The sequence below is a fragment of the Pristiophorus japonicus genome, chromosome 12, assembly GCF_044704955.1.
Source record: "Pristiophorus japonicus isolate sPriJap1 chromosome 12, sPriJap1.hap1, whole genome shotgun sequence".
NCBI lineage: Eukaryota > Metazoa > Chordata > Chondrichthyes > Pristiophoridae > Pristiophorus > Pristiophorus japonicus.
Window position 1 is genome coordinate 193664781 of NC_091988.1, and position 23979 is coordinate 193688759.

The 23979-nt window shown below is 39.7% G+C and overlaps 1 protein-coding gene across 7 annotated transcripts in view; it reads right to left on the minus strand.

Annotated features, from left to right (window-relative positions):
* Positions 1-23979, minus strand: part of LOC139277623 (nuclear receptor coactivator 3-like) — a 210518-nt gene that overhangs the window by 122265 nt on the left and 64274 nt on the right. For all 7 annotated transcript variants that reach the window (XM_070896338.1, XM_070896341.1, XM_070896337.1 and 4 more), the window contains exon 2: positions 7693-7805. The gene's annotated coding sequence lies outside the window, so the exon portion shown is untranslated. The remainder of the gene's footprint in view (positions 1-7692; positions 7806-23979) is intronic.

The following is a 23979-nucleotide window of genomic DNA, read 5'->3' on the forward strand; positions in this document are numbered from 1 at the left end:
CCCCACCCCCCCCATCCCATTTTTTGTTATGTGTCTGCCCAATTCACCAGTCTATCTATGTCCTCCTGATGTCTGCTACTTACCTCCTCACTGTTTACTACATTTCCAAGTTTTGTGTCATCTACAAACTTTGAAATGATGCCCGCTATACCCAAGTCCAGGTTATTAATAAGCATCAAAGAGAGCGAGGGTCCCAATACCTTAGAGGATGTTACTGTTTTTCTCTCTCCAGTGTGAAAAACAACTGTCCACCACTACTCTCTGCTTTATGCCTTAGTCAATTTTGTATCCAAGCTGCCACTCCCCTTTTAATTCTATGGGCATCAATTTTGCTAACGAGCCTATTATGATGTGGCTTTTGAAAGTCCATATAAAAACAACTGCACCAGTTTCATCCACCCTCTCCATTACTTCATGGAAGAACTCAACCAAGTTGGCAAGCTCGATTTGCCATTCACAAATCGGTGTTAATCATTAAATCATTAAATAAATCATTTTTTCCAAGTGAAAATAATTTTGCCCGTAATATAGTCACAAGAAGTTTCCCCTTCACTGACGTTGAGGCAGAGAGCACTGCATTCATTTTTTAAAGGAAGAGTGGAAGGGAGAGAGAGCACGAGCAAGTGAGTGGGATTCATTTTGGAATGCTCTGCAAGTGTTGGCACAAACGCAATGAGCTCCTGCTGCAAACTTATGGAGTGGCAAGGCTATCCCAACGTTGAATGAGAATTAAAGCCAGGTTTTCTACAATAATAGGTTTCATTTTCTTGGAGCCATGAGAATTTTTCATATTGTTCTGGGAGCCCTGCGTCTCAACAGCAATTTCTGACTCTCACTGTGGCAGCAACACCAGACAGTTTTGCTGACAGATCAAGCAAGTGTGAAATAAGACGGCTTGGAGTAAGAGAAGAGAAAAATCCACGTAGTTAAGTGGAATAACGTCTCAGATTGAATTCATAGGGACTTGCGGAGCAAAGCAAGCAGAAACAAAAATGGAAAAATAGATAGAAATCTGAATTGAAGATAATCAGAGCAGAGAAGAACAGAATAAAGAAAAAAGCAAGAAGCAAAGGTTAACAAAAAGTAAGTAACTTGAAGTAAGCTATTTTTACAAATTTGGATCTCCCATAGATAGCGGGTTCATTGGTAATAGTCAGTCCCATAAAACGGCCCAAGCATCTTTCTTTAATGGCAGTTGATTCACACTGCCTTATATCTATTTGTACAATAGCGAGACCCGAGGAGCAATAAAGCCCCTTTGCAATTTGGAACGCATGTGTGTTTTTTGCACCTGTTTTTCTTCAAAATCTCCAACAACAGACCAAGTTAACACTTGTGGCAAAATTTGATTTGATTCATAAACTTCTTCATTCCATCGCAAGGTGAAATGCATACATCATTAAAGGTACAGTCAGTCACGTGGTTCGCTCGGTGTAACTTATGTTCACAATGATACTAAATTTAAAAATCCACAATGCTATCTCACTTTGGTTGATCGTCTTACTTAACGAACAGAATAACCTCTCTGCATTCTGTTCTACAATCCTAGGGCAGAAGCATTGTCCATTTATAACCTTTTGCTGCCTGCCTGTGTCCAAAAAACAGACTGACTTAAGGGGTAACATTTAGGGTCAACAGCAAGGAGGCCCAAACTTATGCTGATTGGCAAAAGAACAAAGGCAACATGAGGAAAAGCTGCTTTTTTTTTTTACGCGAGTAGTTAGGATTTGGAATGTACTGCCCGATAGGGTGGTGGATATAGATTCAATCGTCTTCTCTTCGGCGGTCCCTCGAATCGAGGATTCAAATTTGAAGTAGCCTTCAAAAGGGAATTGGATAAATACTTGGGAGTGAGGCAAACTGGATTGCTCTTCAAAAGAGCCAGCACAGACTCGATGGGCCGAATGGCCTCCTTCTGCGATGTACTATTCTACGATTCTATGAGTTTCCACTTTGGGTACAATCGGGAAATTTGGCATAAATTGCGCTTGAAATTGCACTGGTTAGGTTACAGTTCAAGTTTCCGCTAAAATGTATGAGCAAAATCCCAAACGTAAAATCTGCCATGAACCAGTGCAGTCAGTCGGCATAACAGAAGAACATAGTTTATATATTTTTTTGCATGAAAATATATTTATTGATAAGAGTGGTAACCTGGTGCTTTTTTTAAAAAATACAGATGAAAATGGGTTTCACAAAAAAAATAAGCATTTTTAATAAGTGTCTAATCCTCCAACTGTGAGCAACTGGATTTTAAATCACTGAAAATGACTTAAAATTTATACTAATCCATTCACTAGTTTCATTGGTGTATACAAAGTCAGTTTATTGGTAAACTAAATATTCTTCCCGTGTAAGAACTTTTAAAACATGCCTACTAGTGCTTGTGCCCAAGAAAACGAGCCCAATTTGAAGACCTTCTTGAACTGCCCAGAGTTTCATGGATGATAAAACCCCTCTAAAAGGAGCAGCATGCCAATGCTGCCATTCGACCTGGCACCTGGCATCATTTCAGCCTCAGTTTCTTCCAGTGTAGGGAGCCCCAGATCTCATGCAACTCAATCATCGGCTTCTGCAGCTATCGTGTGCTGGAGTAGTGAGGCTGGCCATTTATTGCAACACACTGATGATCTCTTCCCTGAGCTGCTTTTCCATAATGCCCTCTGTATTAACATCATTCCTTATTAAGACATCGAATGGCATGAATGCAAATTCTCTGACTTCTGTAGACCCTATGGGCTCAAATTTGGTTCACCCCTTTTTTCGGCGCACTCATCAGAGATGCGCCAACTTTGTGGGCTGAAAACGGCACCAAAAAAATCTTCCCCGATCCTGGCAGCTGTGTTGCCTCTCCCGGGGCTTGGTGCGGCGCGGCCAGTTGATTGGGGGGCGGAGCTAGAGCCCTGTGCCATAAACAGTGCAGGCAGCTCTGCACATGCGCGCTGGAGTGTGCACGCATGCGCAGTAGCTCCTGCCCCCAACCTGTGTGTGCGTGCTGCAGCGTGGGACCCGATGCGTCCCACCCCTATCCCGGGCCTAGTGGCCTGCCGCACAGTAACGAGACTTTGAGAAGCCTGCCTTCTTTCAAAGCACTTGGTTCTTTTGTTGGCTGCCTGCATTATTGCCACTTTGTGTCAATATTCTACACACAACTTGAAGACTTGAGGACATTGCCCTGTAAAGATTCAGGTAGAATTGTCTATTTTGAAATCCATCTCAAAAGTTATATCCAAGTATTTTTGTAGAAAAACGATTATAAACGTCATTAGGTTGCCAGTTTAATTTTTCACATGCTCAAATACATTTTTCTTGGGGGGGGGGGGGGGGCGCGAGAGAGAAGAATTATTAAATATTTCTATGATGGTGGGTGAGCTTAGGCGGCTGGGAGAACATAAGAATTACGAGCAGGAGGTACTTCTATTTTATTTTGAAAAATAATTACGTAAATATAGGTTTTGTCTCTCTACTTGTTTTATTTTTGTAGTTTAAGCTTCCATGAATGCTTCTGTTGTATAGTAAATTAACTTTACGAAGTTTGTCATATGATGTGCTGTATAGCTGTTTGATCCTATTCACATTCTTTAGTCAAGTCATTAAGTTCTGCTGGCCTCTGACGTGCCTACCTGATTTCTTAACTCTCCGCAAGGGTTTTTTTGTGAGGCCACATACGCTGGCTTAAGTTAGTTTGGAGTAACGATTAGCTGTCCAAAGTGGCCTAAATGGCCAAATGGGCATAGGTGGCTGATAACAAACACCCCCTTTTGAAAAACTAAACTAAAAAAATCCTAACTAACTCACTTACACTGGCGCAAATTGAATGTGCAAAATGGGGATTTTTAAGATACTCCAGAAAAATCAAGTTGCTCCAAAAAAAAACAAAGCAACTCCTGGCCAATTTTGAGCCTTATGTAACTAGACAAACTCTGGCCGCAGGCATTTACTTCTGTGGTCATCCACAGCCCTGAAATGCAGGTAACTTTGCTAGGTGGCGGTAGGGGAGGGGGAGCGGGGGCAGTGTGGAGAGAAAAGTGGCAGGGGAAAAAAGAAAAAGCATCAGACTAGTTCTGTAACTACAGAGTAAGTTAAATATTCTTGCTTCGACATTGCACAAACATTTCAGCAGTTATATCTCATCCCAATATTTCTCTAAATCGAAAGTTCAATGTGTGTGGATTTTGTGAATGTTTTCTACCACACTTGTTACATTAAAAGATGAACATTTACGGCTGCTGTGACCCTAAATCACCAATTCTAGCCACTGCAGCAAAAAACTCAAGTGATTCTGGCCATCAACAACAAAATAAAATCTTATCCAGCATTCTCATGCGTGTCTGAAGATCCAACACAGATTAGTTACATCATGCTGGCCTAAACAGCGAATCAGGTAAACAGTTTAATATTATCGCCCCAGCACCTGAACAGACTGCACATCATTCCACAATAATCCCAAGAAACAATAGCTGCATGGAGATTTGATAATTCATATCACAAACTGAATGTCCATCGCTGCCAGGCCATGCCCTCAGAGGAAAATATGCAATGCCAAGCATTTCTACAGTGCACTAATGTAATTATTACCAAGTGTAAATGTAATAAAAGGAACCCAAATCCTTGCAATATTTGGAATATATAAACATCTAAAACTGCAGATAAACCCCTCAAGGAAAATACTGAGCCAACAGTTCACATGTTCCTCAGTCTGATTGAAAATGCTTTTTTTAAAACAATGCAGATCTAACATTCACCCAAATATATACAAGTCACCAGCACTATTAGAGTACAATAATTGCCTTTAAAATGTAAATTATCTTTCCGCCAATATTTTTTAACTAATTTCTCATTTGAAAACAATACCACACAGCAGGCTTGCTGTGTTTTAGAACACCAACCTCACAACATAATCCAATCTTGGATGCTTAAACAACACAGGTAGGAATTGCCCAACATTCCCTCCGCTCATTGTTTGCAATAAAGTAGAATGGGTGTTGGGACCCCAGGGTGAGCACTACATCACCCTTCATGAAGATGGCAGAACTGATTGGGGAGTCAGCCATTGCATGTAGAAGGGAAGGAATGAAGGATGCACATCTGGATAGATGGCCATGTATAAGGCTGCTGGGGTGCCTTCATAGACTGCATTCCTTTGATATATTGATTTGCCTACATAGCAACTGTAACTACAATTCAAAAGAAATAATTGGCTGAGAAGCAGTATGACAACTTCCAAAGACATGCATAAAAATGTAATTTCTTTCTTGCCAATATCCTTATTTCAGGCTATTGGCCAGCAAGAATGTTTACCGGTGATTATCAAATCAATACAATCGATAGAAGTGTTAAAAATGATTTTTTTCTCACTAATTTAGACTGCTTAACGATAAATAAGGCCAGAAAATGCTGGAAATACTCAACAGGTCAGGCAGCATCAGTGGAGAGAAAAACAGAGTTAGAGTTTCAGGTCAATGACCTTTCATTAGTTCTGACAAAAGGTCATTGACCTGAAATGGTTAATTCGGTTTCTCTCTCCACAGATGCTATCTGGCCTGTTGAGTATTGCCAGCATTTTCTGTTATTTCAGATTTGCAGCATCTGCAGTATTTTGCTTTTGTATAAATAGGGGCAACTATTTTAAGTTTTTATTGAGAAAAAATAAAAACACAATCATGCAGAACATCTAATCTTCATTTCATAACCGAAATGATTCTTGCAACGATTGGGTAAGGATTTAAAAGCATACAATCTCGTTTAAAAAGGTGCCAACGTTACAGCATTTTGCGATTACAAATCTTCCAGAAACGTTGTGCAACATTACTTCAATAATAACCACTCACATAAAAGAGATCTAAAGAACCTTTAAAAGAATTCCACATGCTTAATTATTTTAGAAAGTAATTTAAACTGCACTTTTTATTGATAATCAAAGGAAAACTGCTGGATTGAAAGCAGGTCAATCAGGATAAGTGAACATTTCAAGCATGGCCCTTCAAGGCATATACCCAAATCATCAAACCTTTCCCATTCAGTACTGCTGCATATTTCAAACATTTTCTGTTCATACTGCAAATGTCCAACATTCAGTTTTGATTTTTATACATGCACTAATATCAACGTTTGTTCACATTAAACATTAGCACCATGGGTACAGTGCTAGCCCATTATGAGCTATTATACTCGTGTTAAATAGTAAACCAAAAGGGACAAGTACAAGCAATTTTAAATGTCATGTCTTGAATTTAAGTTACTCATCCAAACATGAACTCAGATTTTTAAATATAGAACAAATACCTGGCAATGAGTAAAAGGCTGGAGTTCAATCAAGTAGCTTAGAGATCATAAACCTGGAATTTCACTTAACTGCCTTCCGAACATCATCTGAGCCAGATACCAGTCCAACTCCTTCCCACTTACTACATGTTTAAAGACTATTACTTGTCATTTTTTTTTTTAAGGAAACATCTGATCAACACAATACACGAGATTAGGTGACAACAAGTAGGATCTATAGAATGGTGATTGGATTGATTATGACAGGATTCCATTTGTCTTCAGTCATGCATTGGGGGCTTTTGGAGGGTGGGGGGGGAAAGAGAGATGAAAGAGAATGAGGACGACCCAAAACCAGCATTGTGCATGATGTAGTTAAACTAGCACTACCATGTATCCAAACAGATAACAGAATGAAAAAGTTTATATTTAAACTGATAATCTTGATGGGCTAGTTATTTTTCTAGGTGAAGAACATACACAATTACAGATGGCGAGGAGCAAGTAATAAGGCAATTATTTATCTTTCGGACCTAGACAAAGTCCAGAAGTATGGTCTGAGTAGCTTAAGGATGTTATATGAACGCGGAGATTAATCTTTAGCCTCATATTTACTATCCACCAGCTATGATTGTTTATAATATACTCTAGTTGCAATATGAGAACAATTTAAACGAGTTAAAAATGTTGGCTGAAATGACTGAAGAGAGTCTATTTCTGATAGAATCACTCCAGAATGTGATCGGTAGGAAGATGTAATGGGAATTATTTTGCAGCTCCAAAGCGGAAATGTAAAAGGATTAAGAATCTAGTACATTTATCTTTACGTGATCTTTATATTCTTCAACATATGAACCCACAGATGGCAGGCCTATCAGCCAATGCAACAGAAGATGTGTGGAGATCTTGGTGAAAGGTTGATGCACCCTACAATTCCTCAAAGACTGCCCCTTGGCCAAACAATTAACACTGCCGAGAAACCACAACTGATCGCGACAAACTTTGGTTTTAACCTTTTTAAACAACATGTAGCCTCCAAGCTATTAAGAGTTTAAAATCGGTCATCTTAGCCCCGCCAACTTCTGTTTGGGGGTGGGGGTAAGTTAGGAGCATGTTGAACTTGCAATCTCACCCAAATAAGACAGCTTAAATAAACTCTGTTGGAAAGATATAAACTTCAAGATGGCGATGGCAACGACTGGTCAATCATATTATATTCAGCCCACTTCAAAGGTGAGCCCTTTTTTACGTTAAAAAAAAGTGTTCTTAAAATCAAAAAATCTACAGGAGAGCGCAATATTTGTCTATGGAGGATCTTGAATTTATCACTGTATTCAAATATGTACACAAGGCATGAGCAAGGATTTTTGAAATGGATAAGTAATTGACAGCAGCTAGAGTAATAATCAAGTTAATGAAATACCATACCCAGTGCACGTCCCCAGAAATCAGGTCAGTTTGGATCTTTCGTCTGTAAAACTCAGGTTCCATTAAATGCATGAACTTCTTGAGTGCTGAGCAGTCCTGAAGGCTATGGCATTCTGTAACATAAAATCCACTACAATTATAAAACGTTTATCCCCCATATAGGTTCGCATCAATTCACTGACTACTACAAGTCAGGATAGCTTACACTTGAGACCCAAAGACCATACTAAGCAGTCATATGAAGGACAAAGGTTATTGAACAGAGAGATCTTCTCTGGGAAGCCAAACTTCATATTAAATCCGGACTTCAACAGCTTTGGTCTAATAACATTCTCACCACAGCTGGAATAATTTATATTTGGCTCCAAAAGAATGACATCAAAGTTTGCTTTGTAACATACTGGGACAATTATGTCCTGCCACAACTTAACATAGTAATGGATGAATTTTAAAAAAGTAAATAAAATAAAGCTAGCCATCCAGCTAGTCAGTTTAGATTTGCATATCCGAATACTTAAAACCAGTTCACTTCACCTACTGTCCAGACATGTGTTATTAATACAGTTGGAACCAACAAGTGGTGCCATTGCAGAGGTCTGGGACTGAAGAATGTCAGAATGCATTAGCAAGCAGTACTATTGCCATTAAGTGTGCAACCCAGTGCAAACAGAACCGAGACCAATGCATTAGTAACCTGATCCTTACTTTTATGATTTGCTTACATTTGTAAATTTTCCTTCTTCCACTGACAATATCGTTGCTCTCATCAAGGTTACTTCAGCAATGATCCCTTTTTCTATTATTGCTGCAACAATCTCAATTATTTCAGTACAATAGGAATACACGCTTTCTGTTTGTTGTTCACTTAAAGGGAACTGCATGTTAATTGAATGGGAGGAAAATCTCTTCATCCAGAAAAGTTAAAAAAGACCCTCTATGCTACACCTGGGAAAAAATTACTTCTTAAATTTTTTTTTTTTACAGCCGTGTGCTGTTCAAATATGCCCATAGGTTTGCAAAACACTAATTGTAGTTACAATCAAAGAAATCAGTTTTTAGATTGTGTTTTTTGTTGATGGGGTTATTTTTAAGCAGTCACGATAGTTTCCTCCATAAATTGCACCCCTGCTATACTTTGCATCTGCAATAACACCCGACGTATAATTTTATGCCGTAATCCCATTATGCACTCCACCTTCTCCAGCTTGAAGTCACTTCCATTTTGAAAATGTCTGCATTTAAAACTTTCTTTCAGCCATCTTCAGAATAGTTAAGAGCAGGTGATTAGCAGCCAAGCACTGATAGATAGATATCATTGTTAAACAGGACTAGAGGTTTCCACTTTATGGAATCAGACTTTGCCAACTTTAATTTTATTTGCAAGAGCAAATCAAAGGATCACACTTTTAAAAACTACAAATGCCAGGACGAGTCAAATGGGATTTAATTCAGGAAAGTATCACCTCTATTTTTTTCCCCCCAACTCTCAAATGACTTTGTAAGCCAGAACACTCCCTGCCTCAAATCATTCTTCAGCATCGCGAGGAAACTCCTTCCCAGCTTTTCACTAATGCAGATACTGCTTCAATTTAAAATTGTGCTTGTATGAACATAAGCTATTTAATTAAATACCAACCACTTATATAATTTATATGTACGTTACAGTAAATGCCTTTTGCTGTGACAAACTTGCATGCTAAGGAGTTCAAAGTGGAAAGACAGGCTACAGAAAGTACTCTCCGCATAAAATATTTAATTACAGTATTATTTGAAACATATAGTTGTAGTAGTATCGTCAGTTTACTCACTAGTCCATGTTAGCATCCAGACTCGCCATTTGGCATCTTCACGTGCACCCAGAGCCACTCTGGTAGGACGTTTTACAAGGATGATCAATGTGAACCCAAAGTGACCCCATCAGATTGAAATGGTTTCTAAAAATCATTCCTCAGCCCATCAACATTACCGACTGCCGCAGAAACCATTTTAGCCTTGTGGTCTAGGAGTACCCTTCAGTACAGCACCATCTGCGTGAACATAGTAGTGCTTCATAGACAAGTCACTCTCTATGTTACTGGTCTCAGGTGATGGTACGGGTTTTGAAATGAACTTGCCAGAACGAGGCCCTATAGAATTGCTAACTTCAATAACTGGTTTTGGAAAATCTTGCAACACAATGGCTAGCCTTTTTCACTGCAGTATATGGAAGTTTTTGGCTAGCTTCAGCAACTCCCACCTCTGCAGCTCTTTACTTAGGTGCCTTCAATTACAGTGCATAAATGAAAACCAGATTTTTTTTTTTTAAAAAGTATATTTGTTAAACTTCACATGCACTGACACGTTTGGTGGTTTTTCTCTCTTCCCCTCCCACCACAATGCTTAAATAACACTGTACCAATTCAAAAAAAACAATTTTGGAACTCAAGATTCTTTCTGCAACCATAAACAAGGCACAAGACACAATGCAAGAAGCTGAATTATCGTACAGGCAGACAATAGACATTAATTTGAAATTAGCTCACACCAGAAAGGCAGTTCCATTTAAGAAGATAACTGACAGAAAAAATATTAGCCAAAAATTAGCATGCATACCCAATTTGATTGATTGCTATCTAGCAAAATTGCTGCAGAAATATTACTAACCCTTTCAAAGCTACGGCACCCCAAATTGTGCACAATGAAAAGTCACTTAAAATATTAAAAAGCAATTTCGCAAAAAGCAGCTCTTAAATGAGGGCGAGGCGAAAAGGGAGGAAGGGAGGCAAAGATTGCACTAACCATTTTCTCTCAGACTGTGGCTTCAATCACAGCCTCGGAGTCTTGTTACTGCCTCTCTCCAACATAACCGGTTAGTCTGCTCTCACCATTAAGAAAGGCACATTGCCAGAACGATGGCAAGTGTGGATGTTGGGGGAGAAAATGCACATTAGTGCAGTAAGGGGCATTTTTGAGAGCAGGGTTATTAAGGCACAGTTCAGGAACAGTGTGGCGAACTTCATTCAGCAGCTGGCAGCGCTACCAGTCACTTGGGTGTGCTCGAGGCCGGCGACGGGTGCTATTCCCATGTCACTGAGCTGCCTTGCTTTGATGAACGAAAATTCACCCTCTACCCCATCAAAACGTTACTTCAGTTTTAATTAAAGACAGACTTTCACGACCTCAATATGTCCCAAAGTGCTTTACAACCAATGAAGTAGTTGTGAAGTATGGTACTTGTAATGTAGGAATTGCTACAGCCAATTTACGCACAGCAAGCTTCCACAAACAGCAATGTGATAATGACCAGATTATCTGTTTTTAGTGATGTTGATTTGAGGGATAAATATTGGCCAGGACTCCGGGCATAACTCCACTGCTCATCTTCGCAATAGTGAATTTTTTATGCCACCTTAGGAACAGGCAGGACCTCGTTTTAACATCCTAACCGAAGCACTCCCTCAGCACTGCACTGGAGCGTCAGCCTAAATTTGTGCGCTCAATTCTCTGGAATGGGACTTGAACCCACAACCTTGTGACTCAGAGAGGAGAATGCTACACACTGAGCCACAGCTGACATAATTATCTTGCATGTTGCCTGGAACTTGAATCTGTGAATAACCGGTCAACAATCAAAATTAAGTATGCAAAAGCCAAACAACCGAGTTGAGCCTAAATTAAAGACCTTTTCCCTTTTCAAACAAACACTCAGCAGCAACAAAAACATAGTTCTGGTTTAGTACTGACCTCAGTTGAAAAAGATACAAAAACATTGCCCTAAATAAAATCAGTACATGTTAGATAACTTGTGCATCAACATGTTTACTATGGAGACATGTAGATCATATTACAAAGCTAATTGACTTCAGTCTCACAAATGCTGGCTTTGGGAACCATGCAAAATCAGAATTATAGCATTAGGGTAGGTCTATAATGGTTATTTGTTTTCACAAAACTACAGAGAGCTCAGAGGGGTTATTCGTTACATATAAATAACTTACGACAATTACATATTTTGGAGGGGTGTGAGCAAAAAAAACATTTTACGTGACAATTATGGATTGATCCTTATACAGCTTTTCACACAGTGAACTGTAAACAAGGCTAGGATTTTGCAATTAGATATGTTAATATTTTAGTTACATGGATCACATTCGTGCCTTATATTCTTCTGCTTTAGTGTACATTCCATCTAAGATCATAGAATTTTTGGGGGGCTACTGAACTAGAGATTATGGTATCAGCATCTCAGGATGAGGAGAGTCCTTACTGGACTACCTGGGATTTTAAACCCAGTATTATCAGAAGGACAATGAGTAGATTAAACCCGAGTAATATCAAGAGAGTTTTTTTGGTCAACCATTCATAAACCAGATTAGCTAGTCAAACGTCAACAGTGCCCAATATTGAGGTCCTGCTTGGTTCTTGTGTTGGATGACTGCACCAGCTGAAGTGGGTTGACTTAGTTCCAAATTTCCATCTCCAGACATGTCATCTTGGAGCCATCTCAACCTCAAGGAGATGCCAATTATGAGGGGAGACTATGGCAGCAACTCTTGAAATGTTCCTTGAAATGACATGCCTTTTAAATGGTGACAACACTCATTCCATTGCATTATAAACTGGAACAGGGTCACTGTCTGACAAAGAAAAGTGCTCCATTTTTTTCCCTTGCTTATTTTCGCCCCCTTTCCTCCATCAAAGGCACCAGTTACTTGCTGGGTTCAAGTCCACAGAGCTGCTCACCCTTCAGTACCTCAATCGAATTGCCGTTCTTCATTTGTGAGCTACGACAGCAAATACAGCAGGGTATCCATAATACAAAATGGAAAAAGCCCTTCTGGTGCAACTGTCCATGTTGGTGTCGATCCTCCACACAAGGTAATGGAGGGATTAGAACATGAGGATGAAAATTTTAACACCGAGGTGTTGGTGGATTGGGAGCCAATGTCGGTCAGCGAGCACAGGGGTGACATGACATGTCATGATGGGTGAACAGGACTTGGTGCAAGTTAGGATACAGGCAGCAGAGTTTTGGATGATCTCAAGCTTATACAGGGTGTAAGATGGGATGCCAGCAAGGGGAGATTGGAATAGTGGAATCTGGAGGCAACAAAAGCATGGATGAGGGTTTCAGCAACTTGGGTGGAGACAGGTCATATTAGAGGTGAAAGTAAGCAGTTTTTATGATGGGGAGGATATGGGGTCAGAAGCTCAGCTTAGGGTCAAATAGGATGCCGAGATTGTGAATAGTCCAGTTCAGCCAGAGATAGCGGCCAGGGAGGGGATGGAGGGCTAGGGAATGGAGTTTGTGGCAGGGTCCGGAGACACTGGCGTTGGTCTTCCCAATGTTTAATGATGGATAAAATTTCTTCACATTTAAGACTGGATGTTAGACAAGAAGTCAGGCAGCACAGTGTCCGTGGAGAGGTCGAGAGAGGAGGTGGTGAGATAAAGCCTGATGTCATCAGCGTACACGTGGAATGTGTAAATAGGAGGGGCCCCAAGGATAGATCCTTGGAGGACTCCAAAGGGATCGGTGCGGGGCTGGGAAGAGAAGCCATTGCAGGAGATTCTCTGGCTACGCCTGAATAGGCAAGAGTGGAACCAGGCAAGCGCAGTCCCACTCAGCTGGATAACGGAGAAGAGGCATTGGAGAACGATGGTGCAGTCAACCATGTCAAAAGCTACAAGACGAATGAGAAGCAATAGTCACAGTCACAGGAAATGCTATTTGCTTTTTGATTAGGACCGTTTCTGTGCTACGGGAGGGACGGAAAATGGTTCATTCTTGAGTTGGCAACCAGTAACTAGTAGGGTGGCGCAGGGATCAGTGCTGGGACCCCAACTATTTACAATCTATATTAACGACTTGGAAGAAGGGACCGAGTGTAACGTAGCCAAGTTTGCCGATGATACAAAGATGGGAGGAAAAGCAATGTGTGAGGAGGGCACAAAAATTCTGCAAAAGGATATAGACAGGCTAAGTGAGTGGGCAAAATTTGGCAGATGGAGTATAATGTTGGAAAGTATGAGGTCGTTCTCTTTGATTTTTTTCTGCCAAAGTGCAAGCTATTATTTAAATGGAGAAAGATTGCAAAGTGCTGCAGTACAGCAGGACCTGGGGGTACTTGTGCATGTAATACAAACGGATAGTACGCAGGTACAGCAAGTGATCAGGAAAGCCAATGGAATCTTGGCCTTTGTTGCAAAGGGATGGAATATAAAAGCAGGGAAGTCTTGCTACAGCTATACAGGGTATTGGTGATGCCACACCTGGAATACTGCGTGCAGTTTTGGTTTCCATATTTACAAAAGAATATACTTGCTTTGAAGGCAGTTCAGAGAAGGTTCACTAGGTTGATTCCAAGGATGAGGAGGTTGACTTATGAGGAAAGGTCGAGTAGTTTGGGCCTCTACTCATTGGAGTTCAGAAGAATGAGAGGTGATCTTATCGAAACGTACATGATTATGAAGAGGCTTGACAAGGTGGATGCAGAGAGGATGTTTCCACTGATGGGGGAGGCGAGAACTAGAGGGCATGATCTTAGAATAAGGGGCCGTCCATTTAAAACTGAGATGAGGAGAAATTTCTCCTGAGGGTTGTAAATTTGTGGAATTCGCTGCCTCAGAGAGCTGTGGAAGCTGGTACATTGAATAAATTTACGACAGAAAGAGAGACAGTTTCTTCAACGATAAGGGGATAAGGGGTTATGGGGAGTGGGCAGGGAAGTGGAACTGAGTCCATGATCAGATCACCCATGATCTTATTGAATGGCGGAGCAAGCTCGAGGGGCCGTATGGCCTACTCCTGTTCCTATTTCTTATGTTCTTATGAAACCTGATCAGAGAGGTTCAAACATGGAACTACGGGAAAAATGGGCACAGATTTGGGAGGCGACAACACATTTAAGGGCTATATTCTCTATTTATCAAAGACATTGAACTATTATCAAACCAAAAACATCTAGTCAGAAAAGAAAGAGCTGCAGAACTGCCCAAACCTACCCCATATTTCAAAGACTTGCATCAACCATAAAGCAACGATCAAACATGGAGCACAGATCATTCGCCCAAAATTAAGTGCTAATCACAGGCAAACATACTGTAGATTGGAACAAGTTTTCAAGTATTTGAACAAAATGTTGTGCTGTGGAATCCAGTCACCATTAAAAGTTTAAAAAAAAAAAAATGACATTTTATGCTCATCAACGGCAGTGATTTCTACTCTGGAGAAAGGATGAAAAGTAGGAAGTCGATTACGTCCCAGTCTGCACTGAATTCAGTGACAGTGTTAAGTGCAAAGTAAATCTCTATGTCCTTCACCAGCCATCCTTGTGACCTATAAGTGATCAATCCCATTGGCAAATCATGGGTCCTTGCTGAACAGAAACTAGTTTGAGATAGCCTAAACTCATTTCACATAGAACTCTTACAGCCAACAGAATGGGTTGGGTGCTGATTTCATAGCTAGAGGTGGAAGGGCAGTATCTAATCAACTGCACCATTTACAAATTAATTCCCTTTATCACTGAACGTTTAGAAGCACTGCGTATTCTACAGAATTGTTGCATATAATCCTAAATGTTGCATATAAAAGTAGATAAAACACTCACTGCTACTCCCTGTCCTAGTGTTCCTTTGTTTTATGTGTTTAAACTACTAGGCAAACATTTTCTGCAAAATTCCCTCTTCACTGACATCATGAAGTGGTACCAATTGAGTATTTTCCTTAACCCTCATGATGCCATTAGAGTGGAAATTCGACATAAAATACCTTCTTTCAGGTTTTCAGGAAAGTTCCAGCAGTGCCTATTTCAAATATCATCCTTCACAACATGTTACGTGTGATTTTAATGCATTTAAGGTCTTTAATGACAGCTCCAGAGATCCAAAGACAAAAGCATTGTTCTTTAAAAAAGGAGTTTGAGTTGTAAGCAGCTAGACCTCGATTCTGGTGATCACCGAGGAAAGTTTCCTTTTCAAAAATGAACCAAATATTTTTAAAACGCATCCCAGAGAATCAGAGATGATAAACTCAGGTATGATTCACCCTACACAAAGGATTAACCTGAATAGCACTGCAAATAGAATGCAACAAATGGTCCAGAAAAATAAAAAGGTAAAGGAAAACTGAAATCCTCAACCAGTTGTGTGACTGATTCGTACCAATTAGAACGGTACAAGAGAACAGTTGTTCATGTATGTTCCGCTCATGTGCGAGCGAGTTCCAGCGGTGCCTATTTCCCCAACTTACTTGGGAAATGTCAGTTCTCTGCCAGTTGGCATTTCACCTCAAAACAGAAAAGGAGACTACAGTTATCACACTCACCAACAGGACAAATAGATCTTAAAAAGCAATCCACTGTTGTGGGACATGGAAAATTTGTACTGGTGCAGCAACTGCAAAAGCTGACGTGTCTCAAACTTTTATGACTGATTTCAAGGCTGAAGGAAAATTCAGGCGATAAATAGGAAGAACACTTCTGTGAACATTAATACAAAACGCAACTTTAGTTCTATGGAGCTGCAATCCCTCAAAATGGAGACATTACAATAAATTGGCCACCCTAAGGAGAATGTAGTTTCTTCTACTCAACAAAATCACATGGTGCTACAAATTCTGCAAGTCTCAAAAATCGGCTCTCAAAGTTAACCCTTACCCTATTTAATAATCAGCAATTCCACAGCTTAAGTAAAGACACACTATTCCTCCACTTGTTTGTGTTCCAAAAGGTTGTAGACATTCATGGCACAGTTGCTCTCATATGCATGCACAGACATGTTCTTCCATGGTAGCTCTCCAACATAGTGTCTTATTTTAAGCTCAAGAGAACAAGGGAGTCTTAACAACATGAAATTACAGGCTTCTATTTCAACAAAAATTATAGGTTCTGCTGACCCAATTTAATATAATGTTGTGCTTTTGTACCAATCACTTTTGAACGCCCAGAAAAAAATCCTGTCTCCAGACATGACTGAGTAAGCTGCTACTAAATGATTGACCTTAAACACGCAACAAAGCTAGCAGTGTTGCAAATTCTAACTCGGGCTGAGTTCACTTGGGACTGTACTGCTGTCAGGTTGGATCTACTGAACTAAATCTGCATGTGTAAAACATATAGAATCATATGTAAAACTCCACAATAATAAAATGTCACAATCTTTTCAGTAAAATTTTCCTCCGCAATTTTTAAAATCTCATTTTATAACAAGTTTATTTTACTTTATTACGCCTTTCTCAAGTCCTTCAGTAACATTTATTTTTATGGATCTACTAGAACTCCTACCGACCCTCATCCCACTCCACACTGCTCCAGTCACACAGGCGGGTAGAACAGTTAAAATGATCACACAACTAATGTGGTTTGCTGTGCTAAACTGGTGTTTGCCAACGAGAGATAAAAGAGTTAGATTTCTTCTGGAGACATTCAAAGAAAATGCCATACAAAAGTTACTGAGTAGTGAATAGAAAGACTGTGCAAGATAAACATTGAGGAATTGGGACTGTGCTGGGATTTTTTTTAAAAATCAGTACAAATGTTAATAATCTACACATCTAATCTGATGCTGTGAAAAGGTGTAATTAAGTATTAAACAAAATTGTCTTTGGAATGTTAAAAATCCTTAAGTTATACCACAAATGTAATTTTTACTGCAAGTGATGAGCTAATGTACTAGATAAGCAACCTGCTCAGGAGGAGACAAACATTAGGTTACAAATGAATACTTGTTCATTGTCTTATCACAACATCTGCATAAAGTCCCTTTGGGAAGTGTGAAATAAAAAGGGAATATGCTGAAACACTCAGCGGGACAGGCAGCAGCTATGGAGAGGGGAAGGTAAAGTTAACATTTGTGTTTGGCACCATTATGCACCTTATCTTTATCAATGAACTGGTGGATGTCATTTTTTTTTTTAAATGATGCTTTATTTGTTTATATGGCACCATTCGACAAAATGGCTGTTGTCGTAGAATCCCAGAAGATGATCCCCCAGAATCTACATAATAAAAACAGAAATTGACTGATTTACCATTTGTAAATCAGTCTACTTAACTGTAAACGGATGGAATTGTGGAATGTAATCTGAGAAATACCAGAATCTCATGCAATGAAAACAGAATTTGGTTTATTCAGTCATCATTAAACAGCTGCCCCAAGTAGCATCCCCATTTGAAAGACAAACGGTAACTGAAATCACTGCAGGCAGGTACTGACAGATTTGGATAATAAATGCATTATCTTCATTGCCCTGAAGATCGAGTTACTGTCAAGCTGTACAAACAAGTTGCCCACCCATCTAGATTGTAGGTGTTGAAAACTTCTCCGTTACAAACATTCAGCTCCTTAACTGATTTATACTAAGGGCAAGGGTAATGCAGTAGATGTAAACTATTTAGATTTCCAAAAAGCCTTCGATAAGGTACAGCATAGTAGACTATTGACTAAAGTCAGAACATGTATAGTCAGGGGACAAGCAGCAGAATGGAGAGTAAGCTGGCTACCAAACAGAGCACAGAGGCTAAAGGTAGTTACTCAGATTAGCAAATGATGGGAAGTGGTTTTCCACAAGGATCAGTACTGGGAACAGTGTTGTTCACCATTTACATAATCCATTTGGACTCGGGAATCAGAAGTATCGTTTCAAAGTTTGTGGATAACCCAAAATTTTGGGGGGGTGTGGGCGGCGGTGTAGTTAATACAGAGGAGGACTGCGATAAAGTGGAGGAAGACATTAATAAACTTGCAGAATGGGTTTGTAATCGGCAAATGAACTTCAATATTGGCAAGTATGGGGTAGTACATTTTGATAGGAAGAATAAGGAGGCCACATACTCCTTGGAAAATAAATGTCTAAATGAGGTAGAGGAAGAGAGAGATGTGGGGGTACAGACACACATATCACAAAGTTGCAGCACATTAATAAAGTAATTTTTTTTTTAAAGCAAACAAAGCACCGGGGTTCATTTCTAGAGGGATAGAATTGAAAAGTAGAGAAGCTATGTTAAACATATAGAACCTTAGCTAGACCACACAACAGTTCTGGTCTCCATATTATAAAAAGGATAGAGAGGCACTGGAGAAGGTCAAAAAATGATTAACTAGACTGATACCAGAACTGAGAGGTTATACCGATCAGGAAATATTGAACAGGCTTGTGCTCTTCTCTCTAGAAAAGGGAAGACTGAGGGATGCCCTGACAGACCATGAAAAGGTTCGATAGAGTGAACGTAGAGAAGATGTTTCCATTTTGGGCGGAGACCAGAACTAGGGGCCATAAATATAAGATAGTCACTAATAAATTCAACAGGGAATTCAGGAGAAACTTCTTTACCCAGAGCGTGGTTAGAATGTGGAATTCGCTACCAAATGGAGCAGTTGAGGTGAATAGCATAGATGCATTTAAGGGGAAGCTAGATAAACACATGAAGGAGAAAGGAAGAGAAGGCTATGTTGATGGGGTTGGAAGAAGGGTGGGAGGAGGCTTGTGTGGAGCATAAACACATGGACCTGTTGGGTCGAATGGCCTGTTTCTGTGCTGTAAATATTGCGTAATACTCAGACAAACATGATCAGGACCAATTATTTGCCTCACCATTATAGGGAATATTGTCGTCATGTTTGATAGACTATAATTTAGCTCTGCCGCAGGACTCAGTACATCCCAAAGCCAAGCAGACTAGTGGTTGAAAGAATGATCCACTCCATGCCAAAAAGTTTATCCTCTTCAAAAAAAAGGGGATGCACTGAGCTGTCAATCTTAGTTATGACTGTCGCAGCACAAAAGCTGCTGCTATTTAATCTAGGGACAGAAGAATTTCTGCAGCAGACCCCAACATTCTCCTATCAATTCAAAAAATCAGAGGGGAATATGGTCATACTGCTTCTTCCACCTGCAGAACTTTGAGACACGCTGTTGCAGAAGGTCAAGTGTAAAGTTAATCATCATTTGTTGAAACAGGATTGCTGGAGCATTCAGAATGTGCAAGTCTGTATAATGATACTCAGCATAATAATCTTCCACTAATAGGCAAGTATGTAAAGCCCTAATATCATGTCAGACTAGTTTATGATGTTTTCACCTTGGGAGATTTCTTAAAGTTAAATGGCCCTCCTGCTCCACATCTGAAAGGATGACAGCATGTGATGGGGAAAAAACTTCATACTGTTGTGCTCTTCTTGTGATTGACAAAAAGTTTGTCCTATTCGTGCCAGCTTACATCTGCACTTATGCCAACAAGTCTACATGTTTCTGGAGTATGGGAAAATTGCAATATAATCTGTTTTAATTGGAACCGCTCAATGATATTTTGGTCTGCAGCTTCTGTAACTCATTTCAAACATTGGAAACAGGTGTTATAAACTTGCAACCCCTTCCATCCCAACTTGACAAACATCACAGCACTTTTACTGACAGTAGAATGACTCAGCAATTAACCACTCAAAATTTACACATCATAGAATGATACAGCATAGGAGGCCATTCGGCCCATCATGCCTGTGCCGGTTATACATGCTCATGCGCGTGCGCGCGCACACACACACACACACACACACACACACACACTCTATCACAATCTTCTACTGCTCCACACCATATGGGCTATATGCCCTGGATTGAACCAATTCTGTGTGCATGAATGTTGTGCATCCAAATAGCTTGTATGACTAGGGAGCACCATATTCTGGGCAATAAATTATCTCCACATTATTCAAAGTATTTAACTGAAAAATACTGTGCCCTCTAATTTATTTTTTAAAAATCCACTGTCAATATCAATACCTTGACTTGTTGGATGACATGTCCCATAGAATGATAGAAATTTACAGCACAGGAGATCATGTCTGTGCAGGCCAACAAAGAGCTATCCATCCTAATCCCGCTTTCCAGCTCTTGGTCCGTAGCCTTGTAGCAATTCAAATACATAGCCAAGTACTTTTTAAAATCCTATGAGGGTTTCTGCCTCTACCACTCTTTCAGGTAGTGAGTTCACCAAAAATTCTCCTCAAATCCCCTCTAGACCTTCTCCTAATTACTTGAAATCTATACGCCCTGGTTATTGACCCCTCTGCTAAGGGAAAAAGGTTCTTCCTATCCACTCTATCAAGGCCCTTCATGGATTTATACACCTCAATTAAGTCTCCCCTTAGCCTCCTCTGTTCCAAAGAAAACATCCACAGCATATCCAATCTTTCCTCATAGCTAAAATTCTCCAGTCCAGGCAACATCCTCGTAAATCTCCTCTGTACCCTCCAGTGCAATCACATCTTTCCTGTAATGTGGTGACCATAACTGCACGCAGTACTCTAGCTGTGGCCTAACTAGTGTATTATACAGTTCAAGCATAACCTCCCTGCTCTTATATTCTATGCCTTGGCTAATAAAGGCAAGTATCCCAAATGCCTTCTTAACCACCTGATCTACCTGTCATGCCACCTTCAGGAATCTGTGGACATGCACTCCAAGGTCCCACTGTTACTCTACACTTCAGTGTCCTACCAATTAATGTGTATTCCCTTGCCTTGCTAGCTCACCCCAAATTCATTACCTCACACTTCTCTGGATTAAATTCTATTTGCCACTGTTCTGCCCATCTGACCAGTCCATTGATATTTTCCTGCAGTCTACAGCTTTCGTCGTCATCAACCACATGGCCAATTTTTAAGCATCTGCAAACTTCTTAATCATAGCCCCTACATTCAAGTCTAAATCATTGATGTATACCACAAAAAGCAAGGGATCTAGTACTGAGCCCTACGGAATCCCAGCTGGAATCATTTTCACTTTGAAATGACAAAATGAGACAAAGGACACACAATACCAACATCCCCATAACACGCTACTTTTACTGCAGAATTTAGTTTGAGATTAAATGATGAAAGTCTTTTTTTTTAAAAAGACTAACTCCCGACACCATTTCCTGAATAGGGTCACAGACACATCCAAATCTACCCCACCCCACAAACTTTTAAAACCTATTATGTTCTATTAATTGGAGCAGAAACAAACCAAGTCTTCTGGGATTTTGAAGTTCTGAATATCCAAGTTTAATCCTTTTGGGTAAATGTGCATGTAAAGATAGGGAGTGGAAAATACAATTCCGGCCAGTGAGGGAAGTAGGGTCAGTAACAGCTCAAAACCTGGAATATAAGAGTCAGAGGCTCTTTAAGTTCTAAAGCGTTTTAAGTTCTGAAGTTTTGTTCGAACCCTACTGAAACACATAAAACAAAAATTGTTGAACAAATGGTTCTTTGATATAGTAAAAGCTGTATTACAGTCCTTTTCACTTCCTGAGGTTCCAACCAAACTGGATGTTTCTTCTTTAAATTAAAAACCAAGGCATGTTCGATGATACTGTTGTTGATTGAAACCCAAATCAGTGCATTTGCTTACAACAGTACATCCTTTTAATATACATATTTGTGGGTTAGAAATTACAGAAGAAATAATGGTGACCCACCATAAGTATTAATTTTTTTTTAAATACTTTATTTTGTTATATGCATGAGGCACCGTTCAAGAGATTGTTGCGACACAAACAATCCAACTCCTCGACAGGAAAAAAAATTCCACTTTTAGGCTATTGCAACATTTGCCATTGCTCCTTAAATATCCCACTAATTACCATGTTTAAGCAACTTAATGTCTCCCATTCTGATGTCTCCTACGTGACACACCGTTCCCCAGATAAAAGGGTGGCAAGCGACCCAATTTCAGGCCTTTACCAATGTCTCAATTTGATTTGGATACAAGTACTAGAATTGCAATCGAGCAGCACGATGTTACTTCCTGCCAATTTTCCAGGTTGTGCATTTTGTAGAGGTTGGCTGAAAGGCAGCGTTGACAGAGGAGTGGAAGTAAGGCGGGTGGGGTGCCCTCTCAGCCACAAGGGGGGAAAGGCATAAAGAAATCTATAACCGTGAAGGGAAGGGGGGAAAAAGGGAGCAATTCAAGCTCTCAGCAAAAAATAATGCTTTCCAACTTTTAAAAAGTTCTTAAAACACTGGTGGTACAGATTCAGACCAATTACAATCAATGTACTTAAGGTTTTGGCAAAGATACATGCATTACTGCAATTGGAAAGATTGAGATTTCAAATGTGCCACCACCACTTCTATTTCAGATGGAAAATCTATTGTACAGTCTAGCTTTATCCATAAATTATGCATTAAAAAAATGTTCATTTTTTGCACTTCTGATCTGAAAAATGTAATTATAAAAAAACCTCTCTAAAGTCTGTGAATGACCAATGTAAATTTTTATGTCCTGTTAAATTAAGTTCTAAACTGTTTGCCAACTAAAAAGAAAGGACGTTAATGCAAGAGCTCCAGAAAAAAAAAATTGGTGTCATGCCCAGATTGTTGCTTCGAAGCATTTGACATCTGCAAACAGGAGCTGGTAGAGGTAGTTCTTAAGCCCTGCAGTACGCGTGCCAATATGAGCTACTTATGAAGACGGAAAGCTAAATCGTGCTTTGGTAAACTATGAAGTTTTGTTAATTTTTTTTTAATTTAAAGAATCATATCGGGAATCCGCTTAGCTTTGAGCTGGAAACACACTACCGAGTGTGCACTTAGAAGTGTTTTTTTCCCCTCCCTTTAAAATTCGAAGAAGGGATCGACAAATACGACATATTACGTGTCACACTGCTCGTCAGTTAACTTACAGGGAAACAGCATTCTACAATTCACCAGCGGTGGGCGTTGTGCAGAACATGTACCAATGAAGGGTCAAAAGTTTACAGTGCTTTTATTTTCACCTTTCAGCATCCAATCAGAGAGAGGTTATGCTAACTGAACTTCAAACTTACGCCAAGTAATTAACCCCTTAAGTACCACATGGATGGAGGATGTAGAAAGCAGTGAATGCAAGCAGAAATTGTAGAAAACTTAAAACACCCTTAATTCACTAATTGAACTTTAGGTATACTCAAACAAGAGATTTAAAAGTTGCCATGGTTTCAACATTTTTTTGTAAAACTAACTCACTAAGAATTTTGAGAACTAGATTAAACTAGCAGTTCAGTCTCAAACTATTTTAATTACATTATAGTGCCAGCAGCATAATTCCAGTAAGTACGTTGAAATTAGATCTTACAACTGCCCAGACAGGTAAAATTGCTAACTCCACACAAACTCAGGAATTATACTGAAATCTGCAATGTTTTCTGTGGCGTATGCTTAATGCGTGATTGAACAAAACAAAATCCACGTCTATTATGCAAGTACATCACAGTTCTCTGGAACTCTGAACCATTCCAGCTTCCTAAAAGCATAATTAAAAGTTCCAGCTTCAATCAAGAGATT